Here is a 22,369-nt window from a genome sequence, read left to right as displayed (position 1 = left end):
GGCCTTCTGAATTTTAGTTCAGTTTGTCTGCATGCACGCATGCTAAGTTGCTTCAGTTTGTCCAACTCTTTGTAACCCTATGAACTGTAGCCCACCAAGCTCCTCTGTCCATGAAATTCTCAGGCAAGAATACTGAAGTGGGTTGCATTTCCTCCTCGAGGGTTCCTGACCCAGGGATCCAACACACGTCTCTTTACATCTCCTGCATTGGCAGGCAGGTTCTTTACCACTAGCGCCACATGGGAAGCCCTGTTTGTCTAAAACCAGCTTATCCCTACAAGCCCAGCACACAGATAAGAGAAAACAGTGTCTGAAAGTGAAAGTGAAAGTGTTAGTTGCTCAGTCATGTTCGACTCTGAGACCCCATGGACTGTAGCCCGTCCGTCTCCTCTGTCTAAGGGATTCTCCAGGCAAGAATACTGGAGTGGGTAGCCATTTCCTCCTTCAAGAGATCTTCCCAACCCAGGACACAGATAGGAGAAAACAGTTGTCTACATTTTGGCTAAAGAGAGAAGGAAGGAGAGGAGAGGGGGGACTTTCTTATTAACTAAAGTACCAGTGTACAGACACTAAGTGTCATGAGTGGTCCCAGGAACAGTTAGGAAATGGATACCCCAATATCTAAATCTGACCTTGGGGTGAAAAGGGGGAAAAGAGGAAGACAGAATCAGTGCTAATCTCTGCCTGTCTTGGGAATAGTGTGTTAGGAGGGTGGAAAGCAGCCCATCAAAGAAAAACAAACAGCAACAAAAAATACTGGGGAGGAGGCAGAAATCCCTTTATTTTATGCAAAATCTCCCAAAGAGAGGAAAGAAAGCAAGTAAGTAATAAATAACACACCCATGTTTAACCTAGAGCCAAAACAACCCTCAGAGTTGAGACCCCGAAGAATTCCTCTCCTGCCAGCCCCGGGGCCGTTAGCAGGCCACCCATCCAGGTCAGCGGGTGACTCTCCCACCTAGACACCTGGAAGTTCAGCCCCAGGTAAAACTATCTTTTGTAGCACTCCGATGAGAACAAACCCTGCTTGTTTAAATCTACGTCTCCATGCCCTCCATCTCATTTCATCCCATTCTCATCCTTCCTGTTTGTTTTTTTTTTAAGCCCTTACAGGAAACGTCACCAAAACATAAAAGATCAATAGATCATTAGGTTGTCTAATGGCGGACATTTTCCATGTGAAGCTCTGAATCAACAGCGAACAAAAGCAACTGTTCAGAACCCTCCAAAAAAAAAAAATTGCCCAGTAATTTTAAGTTAATGGGCAAGATTAATGGATTGTCATATAATATGAAGGGAAAGTATTAGGGGGGAAAAAAAAAAAACCCAAGTGGCTCTACAAAATTGGTTTGGAATTGGAGTCTACATGAAGACCTTTCAGCCAGAGGATTACTGTCGGTGGTGCTTGCAGCTAAGCTGTGTATTAATTTGAAAGCCATGCCTTGTATGGATACCCAGCACTTAGTGGTTGGTTTTATGTTAAAAATGCTTAGTATGAAACCTGTGCTGAAAGTTTGCCCAAACATCTCATAGTTGATTGCAAACCCGAGTGCCTGGGGGCTGTGAGCCCACACCTCAAGAATGCTGGTGATTGGGTGACAGTTTGGCTCCACACCTGGGTTTGTTGAGGCCTCTTAGCGGCTGCTGGGAATTCGCCCCGCCTGGGGCCCACCGGTCTCCCCGTCACCCCTCTGACAGATGAAAACACAACGGGGTCTGTTGCCTGACTGACACATTCCTCTCCTGTCTGCCTCTGAAAGGACTTTATTTAACCGTCCTGGAGTCGGGCTTTTGAGTGACAGATTGTGAAGGGTAAAAGTCATTCAGTTCCATTAAGCTCTGTAACTGCTCTGGAACAAAACACCTTTAAAAAAAAAGTGTCGGGGAGAGGGGGAAAATAGAGCTGAGGAGAGTAGGGGCATGAGCTTTAGGGAGAGAAAAAGGGGATTCTTTTCAGGTTCAAAAACAATCCTTCTCTTTGCCTCTGTCTATCAATTAGGGCTGCATTCCCAGAGGGAATATGGGCCTGGCCTCATTGGTGTCATTCAGCTGCCAATCTCCTGACAGGGACACCAAAGGGCCTCATGTAGCGCTGCGGAAACTGTCTGTCAGGCCATCAGCAGCTGCTATGACGACATCACCTCCGTTTTTCTGTGTCTATTATAGAGAAAGGGGGGTTGGGGTGGGGGCTCACCCAACAGAGCCTGAGAGTCTCGGCTCCAAAGCTCATATTTTCCTTTTCCAACCCCCACATTGCCTCCATCCCAGGGTGAATTTCTTCACAAAAACAACGCCAGATTTCCTTGCCTGGCTGGGCAATGGGGGTAAATAATAATTCACCAGCTGAGGACATGGGCTTGGGTGTGAGAACGGGGTTCTGTTTCTGGGAAGACTGAAGTCCTGACTGAATACATTCAATGACTCTGGTTCAAATGAGTCCAAAGAAACTGGTGAAAGGTGGCTCAAGCCCCTGAAAGACCTCAGGCCGAGCTGTGTGAAAAGCCATGTGGCCTCCCCAGTGGTTTCCTGCCAAGCTTTAACCTTGTTTGGGTTCCTGTGGGTTTCATTCCCCTGTGAGTTCTGCTTGGAGACTGAAAGCTTCAGTGGAGCTCTAAACTCTAAGCCAAACTCAGCACCAAGCAACCACTTCCCACTTGTCTGTTTTTCTGCCTCATTCGTTGCTTTCCCCCAAGGCCAGACTCATAGGCTGACCTGGACTGGCCCCAAAGACTCCTGGCCACAGTTGATCACTCTGAAGACCCAAGACTATGAAAGAGGGGTCCCCGAGCTTTGTGGCTTGACTGGGAAAAAAATCTCCCTCCTCCCTCTGACTCTCTCCCTGCTCTCCCCTCTCCCGATTCTGCATGAGAGCAGGAAGTGAATCAGAGCCTCAGTGGCGACCTGCAAAGATGCCTGATGGCCTTTCTGCGGCTTGGGATGGCTGCTGTTTCCCTGGGAGCCTTTTCACATCACAGGGAGCTACTTCCAAAGAGTAACAACAGAACAGCACTTCGTACCAAGCACAGCTGCCAAGTGTCACAGCCGGGCCATTGTGTTGCGATACTTCTGCTTCACGTCAGGAAGGAGACGACAGTACTTCACGGTTCCACATGAACTGTACAAAATGTTTAGCCAAACCCTGTAAGAACATGCACATAAAGCTGTCTCCGTGCTCCCAGGGCTGTGATGTCTCTTTTCTGTCGCTTCTTCTGTCATTCTGAAATCTCCACTGGGGTCCTGCACTTCCTGATCATAAACTCCACTAGGATGGCTAGTACACTGGTCTCTGGCATCTAGATGCTAGACCTCAGATATCTGCCACCTCCATGAGGACCATACCTGGAGAAATTCAAAATTAGCCAGGCTTTTGGCACCAAACATATTTGCAGAGGAGCAAATGGACAGGATAAAGAGAGAGAGGAGACTAACTTGATCATAATCTTCCTGCTTGGCAGCCTCAAGAAGACACGTTCAGGAGCCAGCCCTTTGCCATCTGCAGCAGTAGAACAGCAGCAGCCAAGGGAAGCACTAACAGTTCACTAATGAGTGAATATTTCCAAATTGCTTTGCATGCCCTTCATTGTGGCTGCTGCACATTTTCATTACTGAAGAAGAGAGGAAACCAGGCTAAGGGATTGGATGGGGAGGTAGAGATATACACATCCAGCAGGCATCCCCCAAAAGCAACTTCAGCTATTGGATCCAAAGATGTTGGAGCATTTTGTTCAGGTTGAATTATCTTGAAAATACTACTTGGAGCAGCCTCCAGCAAGCAGACGCCTGGAGCTCCTGGGTGCTGGATGGTAGTGTGGATTCCCATTCAGGGGCTCCACCTCACAATCCAAGGTCCTGAAAACCCATCCCTTCTCTTCATGATTTTTCACAAGGACCTCAGATCCACTATTGTAAGATGCTTACATTTTTGGCTTTACCATAGACAGTGGTTTCCAAACATTTCTCAATCGAACACCCGATTGCATAAGATCTGAATATGGAATTGTCTGTGTTGGAAAGACAGCTGTCTTTGTTCACCACCTTTGCAAGGAATCCCTGACTGTTTGCACCCACCCTGGATTCTACATAGTACTCTCTGGCCTCATGCTCCAACATCTACTATATTAGCCACTGTGCACTTGTTGATTTTCTTTACATTGTGCTAGCAAAAACTAAACGATCCTTTGGGCCCTCAACAGCAGTGAGGCTGCCTTCCTTGCATATGATATCCATTGACTAGTACCATCTTTGAATTGTTTATTCTTATATTTTCCCGTGACTAGTTATACTGGGGATAACCTTAAACCAAATCTGGTACAATTCAATTTCAATGGAATAAATATTTGGAATCTAAAGCCTATTAAATCTTTATCTATAAGTTCAGACAATTCACTCTCACCAATAGGAGGGAACTGCCCCGATTATGAATTAGTACTCCTTTTATGTCTCCTTTTATAGACATAAAAGAACAATCAAACCCATCACAAATGCCACTCATCCATCTTTCATTTTCACTTTCATGAAAACCATGAGGGCTTTCTATGTAGGAGGCACTTGATATATCTTTATGTAAGAAGCACTTGACATAAAAAATACCTAATTCCTTTCCCACACCCCAACTTGGGAAAATTCTAAAACAAGAAATATAAATGCATATCATGTCACCTTGTGCTGATGGTTACTTCTTTTAGTCTCTGTCCAGAAGTGAATAGGAAGTGGGGATTTGAATGACCACCCATAATCTTCACTGATGCCAAGCTGGTTAGCATGGCTCCAACACATTGCCTGGGATGTCGCAAAGTTCTAAAAGATCACATAGACCCATATACAAAGGTATATAAAACTCCATTATTGTGAAAATTATCTACCACTTTCTCAGCTACACATCCAGCTCTCCTGATACAAAAGATAACTTTGAAGGAATTAGGATACAAAAGTGTCAGAATAACCAAAAATAATTGACAGAAAAAATCCAATATATCAGCTTTACATAACAAACTTACATATGAGAAGTGTATTCTTAGCACTTCAAAGAAACATTTTGGAAAAGCTCATTTGAAAAAATGAATAGAACTTCTCTATTAAAAGTTCAGAGACAGCTGTCAGATCCCAAAATAGTAATAAGGCTAAATTTTTCCAAGTTGAGATCTTGCTCCTGAAAGGTTGTTGCTGCGTTGTGAAAGACACCGGGATTCTTGGCATCCGGAGGAGAGGAATTCAATCCAGGGCCAGTGATGAGGCTTGATTGCTCAGAGCTTTTGTGTAATAAAGTTTTATTAAAGTATAAAAGAGATAGAGAAAGCGGACATAGACATCAGAAGAGGGCAGAAAGAGTGTTCCCCTGCTAGCTTTTAGCAGTATGTTATATACCTATCTGCAAGCTGTTAATTAGAGAAAGAAGGTGTCTTAAAACTCAGAGTGGCACCAGGCCCCTCACCCACAACATACATTTCGAGGTAACATTGGCACATGGTGAGTCATCCAGGGCCATAAAACAATTGACATGAATCTTGAAGTAAGGCAGGTTTCCAAGTAAAGATATAGTTTCATTAACACAGATTAGGAGAACATATATGAGTAAAACATACTGGTTTGTTGAGCCTTTCTCGATTCTGAGTCTTAAGCTGAATGGACTTGAAAAAAAACAGAGTCTAGGGTAAATACACAGTTCATTAACATAGCCTAAGAAAAGCATTTCCATAAGAAAAACACATTGGTTAGCTCAAGGTTTGAGAAAAGTTAAGTTCTGGTGGAACCAGGTGTCATCATGGCAACACAGAATTTTAAGAGAAACCTTTAAAATTTGTATAGATAGATAAATAGTGAAGTCGCTGAGTCGTGTCCGACTCTGCAACCCCATGGACAGTAGCCAACCAGGTTCCTTCGTCCGTGGGATTTTCCAGGCAAGAATACTGGAGTGGGTTGCCATTTTCTTCTCCAGAGGATCTTCCTGACCCAGGGATCGAACCTGGGTCTCCCACATTGTAGGCAGACGCTTTACCATCTGAGCCACCAAGGAAGTCAAAATTTATATAGAGAAGAGAAAAATCTTCTAACACTTGCAGCCTATTTTCTCCATTTGGAGACCCCCCCTAGCCTTCCTGCTTGTTACCCTCTCACTCCTCAACAGTATCTTAGACTAAGGATTAAAGATACACAGATACACTATTTTTTTTTTTTTTTTTTTTTTACTCTCCTAGACCCTCTGGACTATAATACAAAATTACTTAACTAGAATAACCATGATCTAGGAGAAAACTGTTTTTTTAAAAAAAGGAACTTAGCTAAGAAAAGTCAATCTAAAAGTAAAATTAACCCAAGTTGAGAGAACTGAGCATTGCATGGACTATAAATTTAATCAAAATATTTAGGGTTTGTCTTGTTTCTTTTATATGATAGACTACTTTTAAAAAAATTGTGCCCTTTAACTTTCAACACCTGTTTTTTCTTAGAGACAGAAGGAGAAGGAATGGAAAAAAATAGGATAGAACAAAGGAAGAGGTAAGCAAGAAAGATGGCTAAACGTGTTACTAAGTTTAATAATGACTCACCCCTGAAATGTCCATTCATCAGCTGCGTTAAGGAAGCCACAGAGCCCAAAAGATGAATGGGAGCTGTAGGAAAGCAAGCCAGTCACAGATGACTTTCTTCAATCTGTTGACATTTGATTAACATTTGAACTAAGTAACGAGAAAAGGTTGATCTTGCTCCAAAGTGAAGTTGGGCATCATGGTGCTCCATTGCCTGAAGGAACTTGTTACCAAACAACTCCTGTCCCATCATCTTTTTTTCTAACTTGTAGCCTTTATTGCTTTTTATGTGTTTAGAAACTGAAGCACTTTGTACTAAAATGCTGTTTAATCATTTGTAAAAAGAAAAAAAAGCAAATTCTCACAAAGCACAGTGCCTTCTGCTGTCCTGGGAAAGCATGCCTTTAATTGGAACCAAAAGTCTAGCATTGTTTGTATGTTGAAAATGAATGTATTTCATTCCATTTCACACTTTTTTATTATAATTTTATAGGGAGTAATATTAAAGAAGTTTTGGCAGAAGATTTTTGTTTTAAAATGTGGTTCCAAGAGCCAAAACTCAGTTTTCTTGCCCTTCCCCATTTGTTTCTCTCTGATGGCATTGACAAATTCACAGTGCAAAGCAGCCAATTCTTATTCCTTGCTGGAACCTTTTTGTCTTTCCAGGGAAAGGAGAACTTTTTCTTCTAAGACTGTGAAGATGAAAGAATCAAAAGAATCTGCTTCATCTTGGTTTTCATTTGTTCAATACACTTGTTCAGAATATTTTAAATGCCCACTTTTCCAAAAGAATTGGATCTGATCTATTTCATAGTCATTTTACAGGTGAAGAGAGAACATGGAATTCAACCAAAAGGTTAAGTGAGACTGGTATAAGCCACAGACAAAATCATGATGCTAAAAGATGTCATTCCTTTCTTTTTAAGGGTCTCTCTCACCAAGGACGACATGGTTAAGCCACTGTCTCTCTCTGATTCTTAACTACACAACATAAGTAATATTTCATATCAGTCGTGCCATGACAGAATATACTTGTGGCCTTTCTGTAAATTCCTGATAAAGATCTTCCATCTTTGGTTTTGATTTATCTCCTGGTTTCTTCCATGACCCAGGCCATCGGGAAAATCAAAATCCAAGCTGAGAGCCAACCAAGAATTTAAAACCAACTTCTTCAATTGGACAAGTTTATGAACATCAAGCAAATTAAAACTTTTATTCAATTCTTTTAGATGTACATTTCATTAAAACTGAGTTTCTTCTACTTTACATTGTTGAAATGCTTTTATAATTGGCCATTTTTCAACAACAGTCACACTCATGTCCTTTTGAATAGGTGTCAGAAAACACTACTGTGCTCTTAACATTAGTTTGACATTTACAATTCAGGCTTCTAATGTGCAGAAATGGCTTTCATGCTAGACTGATGCACTGCCTTTTCTAGATGAATGTACATTGTGGTACCTGAAAACGGTAACATGGTTAATCAGTTGCATTCTGAGCATCAGTACTTAGGTGGTGCTTTCACAATATCTGAAATAGAGTAGGATCCCTGGTATAACACAGCGGATCTCTTTGGTCACTGAGCCAATGTGCTCAGTCATTTCAGTCGTGTCCAACTCTTTGCAACCCTATGGACTGTAGCCCCGCCAGGCTCCTCTGTCCATGAGATTCTCCACAAGAATACTGGAGTGGGTTGCCATGCCCTCCTCCAGGGGGATCTTCCCCACCCAGGGATCAAACACACATCTCTTATGTAGTACATTGGCAGGCAGGTTCTTTACCACGAGCACCACCTGGGAATCCCAGGTGGGATTTACTGAGCCAATAAAGTCTTTTTTGCTTAAAGTAGTTTGAGTTTCCTGTCTGAAGTGATAAAGGGAGACAGATAATGTACATAATCACAATGCAATGTGATAAATCTTAAGGTGAAGAAAAAAACGAAGTGTTTAGGAAGCACTGGACAGACAGTATTGCTTCTTTTGGGGACTCTGGGTAAAATGACTAGGTCTGCATAGTAATCTTTAAAGAGCCTCCACCTGGACTCCACCCCCATATTCTATGATTCAGGGACATGTCAGTTCCTTAGGGCATCTCTCCCATTGTCCACGATGGCTCCACCGGGCATTGGTGTGCTCATGGCCATCTGGTCACTGGGAAAGCCCTGTTACCTTTCTCTGCCTACTTAAAGATTCCATCAGATGATTAACATGGCAGGTCATAATTTGGAAATGCAAACCCGTAGCCAGTTAGTGGAAGAAGAAGTGAGCCTGCCAATCTATAATCACACCACCTGAGACACTTCCAAAACTTACCTCAGGACATCCCTGGGTCCTTAGGTAAATCCTTAGATTTGAGGCTTCAGAAAATGAATCCCATATGTGTCTTCCTCCCCGATGAGATGTACATTGATCCGGGTGAAGCATCATAGCTGTTCTATGTAAATATGAAAAGCATTTGAATATGTGCTGGTAATGGGTATCATAGGAGGGGGAATAAGAATCAGAGAAGGTTCCAGGTATTTTCATCATTCTAACAGTAGACGACAGTCTGAATTTCCTTTCCTGTAGTGCCTACAATTAGGTCATTACATATAGGTACTGAATGAACCCAGAAAATGGCTTAGTCTTTTTCCCTCAACACACAGATCCTTCAGCCAGAGAAGTATGCGGGGCCCTCCATACATCTGGACAAAAGAGGCTATTCCTTCCTCCCTCTCTCCAGGCCAACTGTACATTTTAGATGCAGTGGAAAGAAAAACCTGTCATCCATTTCTGATGGTCCTGACACCAGAGCCGTCTCAACGGAGGTATGGATTCTCACCATCCATATACTCAGTCTTTCAGTGCACCATCACTCGTATCAGATAGTGTGTCTAATATTAGTGTCACTAGATGCTTTGAACGGTGGTGTTGGAGAAGACTCTTGAGAGTCCCTTGGGCTGCAAGGAGATCCAACCAGTCCATTCTGAAGGAGATCAGTCCTGGGTGTTCATTGGAAGGACTGATGTTGAAGCTGAAACTCCAATACTTTGGCCACCTCATGCGAAAAGCTGACTCATTTGAAAAGACCCTGATGCTGGGAAAGATTGAGGGCAGGAGAAGAAGGTGATGACAGAGGATGAGATGGTTGGATGGCATCACCGACTCGATGGACATGAGTTTGGGTAAACTCTGGGAGTTGGTGATGGACAGGGACACCTGGTGTGTTGCGGTTCATGGGGTCAGAAAGAGTCGGACACAACTGAGTGACTGAACTGAACTGAACTGAATATTAGATAGTGACAATATTAGCCAGGGAACTACAAACTGAAAAAGCATTCTCTAATGCATCCCAGTATTGACCCACACAATATGACTGGCCATCCTGAAGAAAAACCATGCCCTTATTTATGTCACAGCCTCTGTGACTGTGTTGAGAGATGGCAAAGTGGGTGGGTGGCTGGCTGGGAGGATGGGGTACACCTATTAGAAGTCGGTACTATGTTAGGTTCTTGCATCTATTGTGGTTTGTTTCCATGGCCGTCCTACCATGAGAAAACTGTTTTCTCTGTCTTGCAAGGGAACTGAGGCTCAGAGACATTTGTTAACTTGTCCAAGATCTCACATCTAAGAAGCAGTGGAACCTGACTTCAAATGTGGAGGCTGTATTCTTGCCCATTGTGCTCAACCACCTCCCCCAGCTTTTGCTCTTTTCCCAGGCAGGAGGCAATTCAGTCCCACAGTCCACCCAATTTCTTTTGCTTGACAGATTTTTCTTCAGGTCATCAAATAACACACACAAGGTGCTTGTAACTTAAGCTAACAATATCATTCCCAAAATGGTGTTGGAAATTTACAAAAGTCTTGTATGTCTATTTTTAGCAGATATTACATACATGAACTCAAGCTCTGAGAGCTCATGACTGTGTATATCAGGGTAAATCCCCACACATACCATCCTTTCCAAAAAAAAAAAACCTTGAGAGAACATTTACCTGTCCAACAAATGTTTCTTGCTTATCTCCTACATGATACTGGAAGAATAATAAATGGTTAGGTTAATCTTTGCATTACTTGGGCAGAAACATTAACAAGCAACTCCAAACAGAGAGGAGAATAAACAAACTTCTATGACAGTACTATCAGCCAAATCCTTTGAGTGTGAGGTGGAAGAATCATAGGTACGGAAAGAGTTTGAAAGGAAGTAGCATTTTAATTAAGGCTTGGAGATTAAGAAGAATGTTGACGACTGCAGGGGAAGAAGAAAATTCCAGGAACAGTGAACATAAAGAAAACAAGGTGTTAGGGCAAAGGAAAATTTTCACACAGGTGATAGTCCAATGTGATTAGTAGATAAGAGATAAGAGCCTATAGAAAACTCTTAGGAGGAGCTGACAGGTGGAAGGGCCAAACCATAGAAGACCTCAGAGAGGACACCTGGTGTTTTTTTCCGTCCACCACCCCTGCTGCCTTTAGACAGCTGCTTCTCCTTCACTGCGTGTGGTCCTGGTGAGGTTGTCATCACTGAGTTCAGGCACACACATTCATGGGGGTGGGCACAGCGTTCAGGAGGAGCTAGTCAGGCCAGCAGTAATGACTGACCCGGGGGTGAGCACAAGATCCCAGCAGGATTCATGTAACTATATCAGAAGAAAGAAATGCCTGTCTCCTCCATTTCTGGATGTGGGCAGCCCATTTCCCTGTTACCTGGAAAGAGAGTGTCTATAAAAGGAAGCCACAATAATGAGAGACCTGGAGCAAGGAGGTGACAGAGGGAGACAGAGCCTACAAGGCACTGATTGAGCATCTGGATTCACCCATGCCTGAAGCTCTAGATCTCTGAATGAGCTGCTCAGTTATCTGACTCTAATGTCCCTTTTTGCTTGAGTTAGTTTGAGTTAAGAGTCCTGACTAGTACAGCTGTGAGTGCCATGCTAAAGAGTTTGAGTTTATTGAAATAAGAAAACCACTGAAAACCTTTACTTTTAAATGCTTGGAGAACAGAGACTTATACTACAGACAAAAGACTGTGGAGAGGGCTTCCCTGGTGGCTCAGTGGTAAAGAATCCGCCTGAGGATGCAGAAGACACAGGTTTGATCGCTGGACCAGGAAGACCCCACGTACTGTGAGGAAACTAAGCCCGTGCTCCACAACTACCGAGCTTGTACTCTAGAGCCCAGGAGCCCCAACTACTGAGCCCATGTGCCGAAACTACTGAAGCCTGAACATTCTAGGGCTCGTGCTGCGCAGTAAGCGAAGCCACCACAGTGAGAAGCCCATGCGCTGCGAATAGAGGAAAGCCCTCAAAGAAACAAAGAGCCAGAACAGCCAAAAAAAAAAAAAAAGACTGTGGAGGGATTAAATAATCTTTCAGGAGTCAGGGGCAATAATCCACAGAACCTTCTAATTCACTATGGGAATGGAAGAAGTGAAACCCATACTACAGCCATAACAGGATGGTAAACTTTGCTATCCAGAGTGATCCAAGGATCCACACTAACTGATGACATAAGTTTGAACTATACATTTTCCTCAATATTATTAGTAAATCTGGATAGTAGCTATCTCAGCCCACAGGGTAACGATATCTCAAGGGGAACAGGTGACTTGTAAGGTCAAGGAATAGGGCCTGAAACGGCATTAGTGTAGCAAATGTGAAGCGTCTGGTTACCTCTCTGTCTGAAACCCAAGACGTCTGAAAGAAAAGAGGTGCTGAAATATCTGCAGTTGGCAGTGACATCTGAGAAAGTGGTGCTCACCCCCCATCCCACGTATGAGCACAGGGATCGTGACTTTCCAGTAAATGACTTTGAACCTTCTTCTCACCTCCAGCACTGACTTCTCTCTTGGAGAAAGAAGAAAGCTACTTTGCTCTTGGGCCTAGGCCTACAGCTTCTTGTCCCCAATAAGTGATGTTTGGCAGGTCCACACCACAAGATGAACCCTCACCAAATAGGAGCTACTCGGGGCTGGGGTCTGGCTAAAAGAACATATAAGCCCAGCAACGTGCCTGCTCAGAACTAGGAGGGCCCGCCTCTGGGGCAACTCCTTACCATGCTGATTTAAAATAGCAGCAAGAGATTTGAGGAGGTGGCACTGCCAAGTCTAAGCAGGAAGCTTCCCAGGATCCTGGGCTTTGCACTCACCACTCCTTAGCCTCCGCAGGCTCCTCCTCCCACTGCTGGAGGAGAAGCAGAAGGCCAGCCAGTTGTAACTCAGGTAGGGGAACTTTGCAGTGGAGGTCTGCAATGGAGGCTGTGGCAGGGGATGGTGCAGGCAGACCCACCAGGGCTGAGGCTCAGAGACTCCAAGCTGCCTCTTGCTGCAACAGCCCCACTGTATCTGACTAATTCCCAGACACTCATATTTCACATTTGCACAACACTAAAGTAGAGGTGTATCATATAATCAATGATTTGTCATACTTTAAAATGGGTGTCACTTTTTCCTTTCTTGATGATTTTTGAAATAATGGTGTATTTTATAATTGATGATGTTTTAGGTTCAATAAAATGCTGTATGGGAAATTCCCTGGTGGTCCAGTGGTTAGGACCCAACACTCTCACTGCTAGGGCCCCAGGTTCTATCCATGGTCAGGGAACTAAGATTCTGCAAACAGCATGGTGCAGTCATAAAAAAATAAAATGTTGTATATCAGGACCACCTACTGACCATGTAAACTAAGATTTCCTGCCCATTCCCCAAAGACATTTTACAGTCCATTGCAGCAGTGGGAACAGGAGTCACAAAAAGTGTTCCCAATACAGCAAGAGAGAGAAATGATCTAGGCATTCAGTTCCTCAGAAGTTACAACATGCAAAAGAAGGATGACCTGTGAACTATACACATTTGGCAAATGGCATACTGCTGCTTCCTATAAGAAGCCCCCAGCTCCATGTGGTGCTTCTCATCTTTTTTTTGGTGGGAGGGGGGTTCAAAAAAACAGGTGCAAAGTTTATTATTAGAGACACAGCAAAGCAAGTGGGAGAGCACAAAGACAGTTTGTTAAGACAGAAGCAAGGTAGAGATGCACACTTGGAAGAAAGGGTGGGCACCCCCACCCACCTAGTGAAGAGGAGCCTGGGTGTTTCTCATCTTGACACCTGGTTTGAGAGCAGATGGTGGCAAAGGTGGTAAAGTGATGGAGATGAGAAAATGACGGTCACAATGATGAGACCTAACATTTAGATAGAACGGAACAGCGTTCAGAACATTTTTTCAAACATCACATAATCTCAGACCCTGCTGGTATTGTTGTCTGTCTTTATAGGTGACGACACTGAAGCACGCACCTGGGTGCCTTCCCCGAGGTTGCACAGTGAATGGTAGAGAAATGACTAGATTCCTGAGACATATGATCTTTCCTATGACACTTAACCTATTCCATGAGGGGAAGGGGAAGATTTAGCCATAGGAAGACCTTTCTTCAACCCTTTCAAACTCAAGAAGTAGAATAATGATCATGATAAATCTATTTTTTACCAACATTCCAGAAAAAAAATTGTTAATAAAGACAGCGAAAAGGGGCAAAATGCCTGTTTTAAATCATGGTGTTTAAAATGATGTTTACATTAACATTGATCATTGAAATTTAATATGGTAATTTGTGCCTCAAAAGCACATTTTTCTAATTGTTAAAGTGATATAAATTTAGAAAATAATAATACGTCCAAAACTTTGAAAGTATTTGCACCACCAATTAGCCCAGCGTTGATGGGTGCCTTCAGCAAGCAATCAACATGCACACATGAACAGAAAGGCTGGGACAGAATTCTTCCCTCCTGGGAACAGACATCGCAATTACAATGGAATTAGGGGGATGAGATCAACATTTTAAAATATATCAATACTGAATAGCACAGGGGATTATATTCAATATCCTGGGATAAACCATAATAGAAAAGAATATTAAAAATAATATATACATATATATGTACAATATAACTGAGTCACTTTGCTATACAGCAGAAATCAACACAGCATTATAAATCAACTATACTTCAATAAAAAATAAAATTAAATCAATACAAAATCATAGATGATTAGCTCAAATTAGGAGGGTGGAAAGAAATATGACTGGGGTTGTCAAAGCAGGTGATTTGGAGAAAGAAGGGGTTGAAATGGGCCTTAAAGACTGATTAAGATAAATGGCAACCCACTCCAGTATTCTTGCCTGGAAAATTCTATGGACAGAGGAGCCTGGAGGGCTATAGTACATGAGATCGAAAAGAGGTGGCCATGACTGAGTGACTGAGCACAAGATCAAGCTCAGCTTGGAGGAGGAAGGGCACATTCCTCTGTCTGGTAAACAGGTGAAGAAACAGATGAAACCTTATCTAGGGCTCAGAACTTAGCAGGGTGTTCGGTGAAGGTCACTAGGGGAAATGGAGACAAACAGTAGTCTGTCCCGAGTACATGAGTACAAGCCTGGCTAGAGCAGAGGGTCTTATAGAGTAGTAAGAGAGAGATCTTTGGGCAGGTTGTGAAGTTCCTTGACAAGAAACTAAGGTATTTTAATTTTAACCTAGAAATAATGAGGAGCCACCGAAACTTGTTGAGCAGGAACTGGTGTGCAACATGTCAGTGGAGGATCCCATGGAAAATTTCTTCATGTAACCATGGGAGAGGGTCATTACGATAGACAAGACTTCATCTAAAGTGGTTTATCTAGAGATGGAGACAGTCAACTTCAATGATGGATCAATGATGGACCAGCCCTGAAGAGCAAATGGCAGAGTTTAGGCTATAAGTGGATATACAAGTAGAAATGTCCAACAGCAGGTGAACTGTGGGTCTTAAACCTGGGAGAAAGGTGAAAAGCAGACAGATAATAGATAGACAGTGCATGCTAAGTCACTTCAGTCGTGTCTGACTCTTTATGACCCCATGGACGGTAGCCAGCCAAGCTCCTCAGTCCATGGGATTCTCCAGGCAAGAATACTGGAGTGTGTTGCCATGCCATCTTCCCAACCCAGGGATGGAACCCACGTGTCTTACATCTCCTGCATCAGCAGGTGGGTTCTTTACCATTAGCACCACCTGGGAAGCCCAAATAGATAGTAGATAGAAAGAAATATAAATTTTTTAAGTTTTCCACATTGATTAATAAATTTCAACAGCTAGTTTTATGTGTGTATAGATATGAATAGATTAGACAGATGGATGGATAGATGATAGATAAGTAGATGGACAGATAGATATGTTTGGCGTCTATATTTTGTATTCTCTCCTTTCTCACTCTACTCATCTATCTCTCCTCTCTTGTCTATAGTCCAGAACCTTATCTCATTAAGTTAAGACACTGATTTTTCAAACAATGACAATATGCCACTCTAGCAACCAAAAAGATTCCAATGTAGCCTGGCTTCTGGTATGCAGGAGAGGAGTACTGAAGATAGAAACACCTGGGGAAACTGATCTGCACCACTCGTTCATTTATTTATTCATCCCTCTAGGATGTACTGAGTACTTCCACGTGCTGGCACGAGGCTCAGAGCTGGAGAGACGCAGTGAGCGGGACAGTCCTCATTTCATGTAACAAATGTTTGCCCAACACTTTCCACCTATAAAGCCCTGTGCAAAGAGCTATGTAAGTCATGGTTCCTGACTTCAAAGGATCACAGCCTCACAAGAAAGAAAATAAACCCCTACTGGCAATATCAATATACATGAAGTCATCACCTTGCAGGGAGTACATTCACGACTCCAGTCTCAAATAAAGTGCTCCACTCCACACGCCCGGGGGGAAGCAAGGTCTGGGGAGGAAATGAAACCTTTATAACTGTCCGGAGCTTGTGGGATTAACAAGTGCTCTTGTAAAAGTAAATGCCAATGGCAGAACTGCCTATTGGCCAGCTGCCTCCTCAAAGGCATGTATGTTTATTTATTTATTTGTTTATTTACTTGCTAGATTTATCACATTTGCAGCCTGTGCCATTTGGCCTCAGGGTCAAATAAATCTCTTTTAAAACTTTACCATCACTCTTCAGCATTGTGTGCCCCTGTGTGCCCCTGACATTCCTTTCTAAAGGCTTTACAAGGACGGAATTAAATCCATTTTACAAATAAATACACTGGGAACAATAGAGTTTAAATGCACCACCAAAGGGAAAGATAAATTCCAGGAAAAACCTGGAGATAGGATGAAAGCATTCTGCAGTCCCTTTCAGAATCTTCAAAATTCCTTAAGAAAGAAAGAAAGGTAGAGGGTAGAATTCTGTCTCTCTTCTTCTTGGCACCTGTCCCTGTCTAGAAGGTATTTGCTCCATGAGGATTTGTCACAAGGTGCAGAGAGACAGCCAAGGATCATAACAAAGTGTGTAATGGAATGGACTAGAAATACATTTTTAAGAAAGCTGGCCACATCATTTGGAAATTCAGCCCATGCAGAATCTCTCATCTCCCAAGGCCTAGGGCTGTCTCTGGGAGACAGTTAAACATGTAGAAAGGAGAGCTGATTCTTCAGGTCTCAGATTTAGGCTATTGTTCAGCTAGCATCACTAAAACTGTGTTAAATTATCCTTTCATTCATTTGTCAAACATTTATCCAGCACTATGTACTCAGCTCAGGATTAGCTGCCAGGGAGTACAAAAAATAAGGCAGGGCCCCTGGGCTTTTATATATATAATATTATATATATGTTATATATTTTAAATGTATAATTTTATTTATTTATTTTGGCTGTGCTGAGTCTCCATTGCTGTTTGGACTTTTCTCTAGTTGCGGCAAGTGGGGGCTACTCTTCTTTGTGTTGCACGGGCTTCTCATTGAGGTGGCTTCTCTTGTTGTGGAGCATGGACTCTAGAGTGCGTGGGCTGAAGGACGTGCCGTTACCAGGCTCTAGAGCACAGAGTCAACAGTTGTGAAGCATCGGCTTAGTTGCTCCATGGCATGTGGGATCTTCCCAGACCAGGGATCAAACCCATGTCTCCTGCATTGGCAAGCGGATTCTTTACCACTGAGCCACCAGCAAGGCCCTATTCATGCAAATTAAAAATTAGAGGAAAATAAATCCTCCAGAAATTGCTATCACAGAAGGTGCTCAATTTTAGCAGATGATTGTTTCATTGTCACCTCAGTCTAGCAATTCCTCATTTTTTGTCCAATGCCTTCTGAAAATACTAAGATACATATTTATCCTACTATAAAACAACTTGCTTTTTCTTCTATTTCCCAAAGGCCCTGGCTTATTTTGGTTAAACTAGTTTACTTAGACATTGTGATATTTGATATTTAAGACATGCATTTTTTTTGTTCTAGTTATTACGTTAAACCATGATCTTGGATTAATCAGTAGATTTCCAGGCCCAGCTGCATTAAATAAGGGACCTTCTACTCTATAATTTTTACCACTTCAACAACTAATAAAGACCAGAAGCCATGCTTTAAATAGCTATGATTCTGTACATTCTCCACCCCAAGAAAACACAGGTATGAATAGTAAGAGTTCAATAAATATTTAACAGTTTAGACAAGTACTTGCAAGATCCTGTCACCTTATAACCTACCTCTCCTCCCAAAACTCTATCAAAATGTGGCAACATTTCTACGCTTTTGACATTGTAAAGATAACTCTATGCTATGCTATGCTCGGAGAAGGCAATGGCACTCCACTCCAGTACTCTTGCCTGGAAAATCCCATGGACGGGGGAGCCTGGTGGGCTGCAGTCCATGGGGTCGCTAAGAGTCAGATACGACTGAGCGACTTCACTTTCACTTTTCACTTTCATGCACTGGAGAAGGAAATGGCAACCCACTCCAGTGTTCTTGCCTGGAGAATCCCAGGGACGGGGGAGCCTGGTGGGCTGCCGTCTATGGGGTCTCGCAGAGTCGGACACGACTGAAGTGACTTAGCATATCAGTGCTAAGGATGGTTTTGAGGCTTCAATCAGATAATGGATCCCAAAGTGCCTTATAAACTGTCAAGGATGTGAGAGACCAGGAATCTAGCAAGGCTGATACAAGTTTTAAATAGAGTCAAAATTTAAACTTTCTAGTCAATGTTACTATTTTACTATTTTTCAAACCAAAAAGTACTAGTATTATAATTGCATTGTTAATTTAATAAATATTAGCTCTATTCAGCTACAGTTTGTGTTAACTAAGTCTTGGAGGACTTGCCTAGAGACCCAATAACAACCCATTTAGATTGTTATTTCTAGGGAATTATACAATCTGTGGTCCAAACAACTGACTAAAAAATGAATTTCTAGAACATGATGCATTTACAAGTAGGGGTATGCAGCAAATAGGATAGTGAAGCTGATACATGAAAATACTTATGAGAATAATTCCAACACCAAAATGGTACATTCTGCCAAAGTCAAAAACCATATACCCCACGGACATACCAAACAGTGATTTTAATAATTTAGCAAGTTTAGGAATAACAAACTGCAGGTATTCTCTTTCTCATCTTCACAAAGTATTCTGTTAAACAGAACAGTAAATCCCTCATTGGTGGGGGTTGGGGAGGTAGGATCAACAGAGTAGCCACCAATGAAAGACCCAATGTCAACTCCAAGATTAACTATTTAGCTGTGGAATAAGCTTGCTCCAAAAATGCCTGAAGTCCTCTGTACATGGAAAGACCTGGACAAGATTACTGAATTCTGTAAAGCTCACAGAAGTGCTAATTTAACAGAACCATCTTGTCTCCCCAAAGTGAACGGTCCTGCTCACTGCCTGCCCCTAGTGACCTTCCAGCCTCAGACATCACCAGTCCATCACATGAAACCTTAGCCCCATGGCCCAGTAAATGCCCACAAATCCCTGGACACCCTACAGCCTTGTAAGACCTGGTTTTGGACACGTTATTCCTGTCTGGCACATCTTCTCCATTCGCTTGTTATGTAGCCTCCTATTTATCTATCAAAATCCAGGTTTGCCTCCTCTGTGAAGCCTTCCCTTTATCTTCCAGAAACAATTGCTTCTTCCTCAGTAGGCCATGTCAGAGCACTGACCACTTGTGTGCTGACTCTCTTCTGTGACGTCTACAGATCCTAAGACTTGAGGAGTAGAAATCTTGCCCGATTACCCCTATAGCTTCAGCTCCATGCATGGGGTCATGCACACAGCAATAATAACAGCAACCATTTGATAGAGTGTCCCAGGCACACTTCTAAATGCTGTGTGTAGATGTGTGTTAGTTGCTCAGTTGTGTCTGACCCTTTGCAATCCCGTGGACTGTAGCTTGCCAGGCTTCTCCGTCCATAGAATTTTCCAAGCAAAAATACTAGAGTGGGTTGCATTTTCTCCTCCAGAGGATCTTCCCAACCCAGGGATCAAACCTGAGTCTCCTGCATTGTACGCAGATTCTTTACCATCTGAGCCACCATGGAAGCCCCCTAAATGCTTCACTATATGTTAACTAAGTTAATACTCATAAGAGTCTCATGACTATGATGCTACTTTAATTATCCCCACTTTAGAGATGAGGAAACTGAGGCTCATAAAGATTAAGTGACTTGCTCAAGTTTACACACCCATTAAAATGGCAGAGCTGAGATCTGAAAGCAAGAGAACAGACTTTAAGCAGACTAAAAGCTCTACGCTTTTGTTCCTGTTGCCATTCGCACTCCCAATAATTTTCCAGAGGAGAGAAGTAAAGGCTCAGAGGCCGGCCTGCCATTTGACCAGCACTGTCTTTCTTCAGGAGGAAGATGAGATCCAAAGGCAGCCCAGACATTTCCTAGGGTGCAAGTCTGTCTTCAGAACTGCTTCTAACAGAAGGGGCAGGAAAATTCTCATTTTGTGGCTATTTATATTAATGCCTCCATCTCAAATGTAATGTAATTCAAAGCCATTTTATTAGTCCTCTTGGGACTCTTTAAAAAATTTTTTTTCTCTGCTATATTACATTAGCCCCACCATGATTGCCCTGTTTGTAGAATAAGGTCAGGCTCTTTGTGGGTATTTCTTTGTCACTCCTACCTACACCAGGGCACATGAAGGTCACTTTGTTGTCTTTAGTTTCCCTTCCAAACACACCAGGAAGAGCTCAGCACATCTTCTAAACACCAGATTCAAACTGATCCTCCATCTACTATAAGCTGTCAGTGGCTAGCTCTGTGTACTTTCAAATGTGTCATGAAAGCACTACTTAACACACCTCAGGATGACAGAAGTGACCTGTTTTAGAGGAAATTGCCTTTGCCTCTGACCAATGCCACCCCAGATATACACACAAACTTTGAAAAACAGGGCTGTGCTCTAAAAGTTCTTCTCAGGACACTATGGTACCCCATTTCTTAAGCATGTGACTTAGAATAAAGTCACAAAGCTTCCTTCCCTTCCTCAGACTTGCTACAAGTCCTCAGACTGCAGAGAACATCAAGGAGGGGCTTTTTGTGATTGCAAATCTATCTTTCCAGGGTTATATTCTCATGGACAGCTACAGTTTATGGACTGCTTGCTCTGTGTGCCTGGCACTGTGCTAAGCACCTATATCCAGGGAGTGAATGTTGACCACTGACTCCCTGTGTTGCATAGTAAAAACATGGGTTCCAGAACCAGGCTCCATGAGCTTGAACTGTGTGAACTCCACCTCTGCTAACTGTGTGACCTTGTCTAAGTTACTTAACTTCTCTACCACAGTTTTCTCTTCTAGACAATGGGGTTAATAGTAAAGATGTCTAACTCATACAGTTACTGTGAAAGTCACCATGTGTTAATATATGTAAAGTTTATAAACCAATGCTTGGCCCCTGATAAACCCTATAGAAGAGCTTTCAATCTGTATTTCTCCTCAACATTGATGTCTCCTCTCTCCCAAAGCCCATCTCCTACATTTACCCTGATTAGCCCAAGTTAATGTTCCTCAACTTTTTTATTTTCATGAACCAAGTTTATGAAATAAGTTTCTTTTTATCACAACCAAGTACATTCACAAATACATGTAAAATTTAAACAAAAGTTTCATGAAACATTATTTACCTCTACCATAGCAACATGCTCTGGGATTCTTGATTCACTAAGGTTCTATTTCGTTTCTTTCCTCTGTGTTTTCAAGGTAGCCACAATTCACTAAATTTATTTCATAATTTACCAATAGGTTGCTATAGATGGTCTGAAAATATATATACTGATCTCAAGTAACCATCATTTATTAAATCCTAACACCACCTCTATTAAGTAGGTACCACCATGAAGTCCATGACAGATAAGGAAACTTAGAGCGGTTAAGCTACTTATAAAAGGTCACACAGCTTTTTAGCAGCTCATACAGGAACCCATGATGATTGTCCCTGACTCAGAAGCAGGCACTGGCCTATGTTAGCCCAACTAAAGTGGAAGTGAATGAGGACATATGGACACTGACATGATGCTGCAAACACGAGTGGAATAGGTCTGGGAAAGCTCCACTGTGGACAGTAGAATAGAGAAGGGTTGAGCTGCTCCTCCACAAGATGGTTCAACCCTGAAGCCACTCTACTCTTTAGTGCCCTTTCACAAGCTAGCAAGTTTTCTGTTTGGCCAGTTTGGTTTGGGTTTTCTGTTACTTGTACACAAAAGTATCTGCATATCCTGGCTGCTGCCCTTTTGGACCCCAATAACAATTAAGTGAGGGAAGCAATATAATGGCCATTTGTAGACAAACAAGCTCAGAAAATTTGCCAGAGGAATCCTAGCCAGTAAAAGGTGAAGCCAAGATTCAGACTGAGGTCTCTCTGACTTCTTCTCTATACCGAAGAGCCCACAGTAGATGATGTCTTAAACGATAAGGGCAAAGAGGAGGGGGCAGTTTATGCTGTCCTGCTGTCCTCTAATGAAAAGCCTTCACTAACATGACACCCCTTCCCCCACCCAAGCACAGATGCTCTTACCCTCTTTTCACTTTATCTTAGTTATTTATGAGTCATCGTGA

At 42.5% G+C, this 22,369-nt stretch overlaps 1 long non-coding RNA gene across 1 annotated transcript; it reads right to left on the bottom strand.

Annotated features, from left to right (window-relative positions):
• Window positions 1-4,886: 4,886 nt before the first annotated feature.
• Window positions 4,887-9,402, bottom strand: LOC123334754. The gene is made up of 3 exons (XR_006552861.2): window positions 8,837-9,402; window positions 6,546-6,608; window positions 4,887-5,627 (listed from the first exon to the last, which is right to left on the bottom strand). It is a non-coding gene; the product is annotated as an uncharacterized LOC123334754 (long non-coding RNA).
• Between the last annotated feature and the right edge of the window lie 12,967 nt (window positions 9,403-22,369).

Source organism: Bubalus bubalis, chromosome 8 (genome assembly GCF_019923935.1).
Source record: "Bubalus bubalis isolate 160015118507 breed Murrah chromosome 8, NDDB_SH_1, whole genome shotgun sequence".
NCBI classification, from domain to species: Eukaryota; Metazoa; Chordata; class Mammalia; order Artiodactyla; family Bovidae; genus Bubalus; species Bubalus bubalis.
The sequence above is the reverse complement of the archived record's forward strand: the minus strand, read 5'-3'. Positions and strand labels throughout refer to the sequence as shown.